The sequence below is a fragment of the Mandrillus leucophaeus genome, unplaced genomic scaffold (genome assembly GCF_000951045.1).
Source record: "Mandrillus leucophaeus isolate KB7577 unplaced genomic scaffold, Mleu.le_1.0 Scaffold898, whole genome shotgun sequence".
Taxonomy (NCBI): Eukaryota; Metazoa; Chordata; class Mammalia; order Primates; family Cercopithecidae; genus Mandrillus; species Mandrillus leucophaeus.
This window is the reverse complement of record NW_012109785.1, coordinates 411,406-414,278: the sequence shown is the minus strand read 5'-3', so window position 1 is coordinate 414,278 and position 2,873 is coordinate 411,406.

The window sequence follows — 2,873 nt, the reverse complement described above, 5'->3', positions numbered from 1 at the left end:
CATCCCGTGGACCAGGTCCACTGTCCTTGTTCCAGCAGACGGCAGCATCCTATGAACCAGGTCCACCATTCTTGTTGCAGGAGAGTACAGCATTGCATGGACAAGGTCCACCACCTTTGTTCCAAGAGAGGGCAGCATCCCATGGACCAGGCCCACTGTGCTTCTTCAGGAGACTTAGATGTTACCCAGAGCCGTGCTGGGAGTCACTCATACTGGTCCAAGGGTGTAGGACAGATGTTGACCCCCAGAAAGGGAGAGAAACACCTGAGCAGCATCCCATGGACCAGGTCCACTGCTCTTGTCCCAACAGAGGGCAGCATCCTGTGGCTCAGGCTCACTGTCCTTGTTGCAGAGGAGAGCAGCATCCCATGGACCAGGTCCAGATGAGGCCAGCTTTTGTCCTCCTATAAGAGGTGCCGACCCACTTGCCAAAGGCTCAGTTCTATCCCCTTATCGCCTTATCTAGCCCAGATCGGACTCTTGGGTCTTCCATTCACCCTCTCTACTCCTAAGCAACAAGAGTGAGCCATAGTCCAGCTGAAGATGCAGAGATGAGCAGCCCAGACCTCAGCCCCTAGTCATCCCAACTCTCCTTCAAAAGGTGGTGGAGAGGGCTTAAGTGTGTGAGTTTGGATTGACTCAACCAACATTCACTCCCTTCCCTCTCCCACTGTGGGGGGGATGGACGTTTTCCTGTCCCATTGGTTTTGGGTTTGGTCATGTGACATCTTTTGGCCGGTGGAACATTCTCAGACCGCATCTGAGCCAAGGACTTCGGTGCACTCCACATTTCACCAGGACCCCTGTCCGTCTGTGACGTTATAAGGAAAGCATTCCTCATGAGTTGTCAACTCTTCAACCTGGTCCCCAGAACGAACATGTGTGGCACAGACTTGATCCTTATCCTTCATGAGAAGCCACATTCACCCAACTTGCAGATGGTCAGAGCCTCCAGCGCAGCCTGGATCGTCAGAATGCTGATGAGCCTGCAGACCCATGAGTGTGAGAACAAGCGCTTATTGCTGCACACCCCGCCGTGGGGAGGCAGTTAGTGTCTAGCACTACTGTGCAGTGCTGATCAGTGACTTTTAGAAAGGAATCAGAATCCATGTTGCCGAGTACACGGGCACTGAGGCTAGCTCTTCCCAGGGATGAAGCCCAAGGAGGAGATTACACAGTTCCTGAATGACCCTTGAATTGCTCAGGAAATGATATGGCACTGGGGTTTTGTATCTGAAACTCTTCAGCCTGACCTCATCTTGCCCTCGTGACCTTCCTATCAGATAGCCTGGAGGTCTGACCTACCACGTGTCCCCATGCCTCCAGCTTTCTCCAGCTGCCTCCAGCCCCAGCGCCCACTACAGACTCTGCCGCTTGCTCTCTTCTCTCTGAGGCCTCGGCTCAGCTCTGACCTGGTGTCATCCTCGGGCCAAGCCATTGTGGAGTTTCAAAATGAGGGAGTCCTTTCTCCTCAGCTTTCCATTAAATGCCTGATAAAAGCTAAGAGTTGACAGGGCCCACATGGCAGGGCGCAGGCAGAGCGCACCCTGCAAGCGGCTCAGGGTTAGTGTCGACACCCTTCCTGGATCTTCACCGACCCAGAGCCACCACGAGCTCTTGTCTAGAGAATGCTTTAGGAGGTTCTGTGAGGCCACCAAGGTCTTTGAGCAGTGACTTCTTGTTTCTTCTGTCATCTGCCAAACACATTTGTAACCAAAGGACATTGGGGTGACAGAATATAGCCTAGGTCCTGTCCCCTTGTCAAAGCCCCCACAGAAGCCACCACCAGGTGTGCTCAGAGGCTGTGACCCACTCTGCCAGCTCTGGCCGCCGTCCTCCAGGCCACATGAAGAAGGCCCGGGGCTCTCCAGAGGCTGAGGGCATCAATGTCCACCCCAATCAGCCCTCAGAGACACCACGGGGCGAGAGGGGGTGTCCTGTCCCTGTAAGCCAAGTGAGGAGCCCTCATGGAGACCACGGCTGCCGGAGTGGCTTAGATGCTTCCCAGAGCCCTGCTGGGAGCCACTGGCCCTGGTTCAAGGGTGTAGGACAGATGTTGACCCCCAAACAGCGAGAGAAACGCCTGATTTAATCGAGTGACCTGTGCATGGGAAGGCCTGGACTCTAAGATCCAGGGGCCAAAGGAGATGTCGGCACAGCCAGTTGTAAGAGAAATAATTCAGTGGGGTTACAACTGGGAGATCTGAAGTGAAGAGGGAGCCCCCGAGGCCATGGCAGTGTCCCAGCAGACACTTCCGCCACCTCACCTCCTCCAGCCATGCGGGCCTGCTCCATCCCCTGGAGCCCCCTCCTCGCCAGCTCCCAGCCTGGGACGGCCCCCTGATGGGGAGGAGAGTATGTGGGAGATGAATGGGGTTCAGGATGAACCCCCGGAGGGCCATTTTAAACATGGAAAGAAACCATTCCTGTGCCTGATAAGGACCTGGGGAGGGAGATGTGGGACTTTACCGAGACCCCACACAGAGCTGGAGACCTGAGTCCAGGCAGCAGGGAGGAGAGCGGCGGTGGGAAAAGAGCAGAGGCGCTCCCCTCTGCATGCGGCGCCGGATTCACAAGTCCCAGGCCGTCCACACCCCAGGTCATCTGCTCTGTTAGAGTTGTGCAGAGGAAGGAATCGCTCTGAAACCTTTCAAACCAGCAAAGTCCCCGCTAGGTAAAAAAAAATACACGCATAAGCACACACACATACACACTTACACACCTAACTCCACGTGGCTCTACACACATTACCTACATGACTCTACAAGTCATCTGAAAGAGTGGTTCTCCTCGGCAGTCGGAGCTCGCAGTAAGCTGAGATCACGCCACTGCACTCCAGCCTGGGCGACAGACTGAGACTAGTCTCAAAAAAA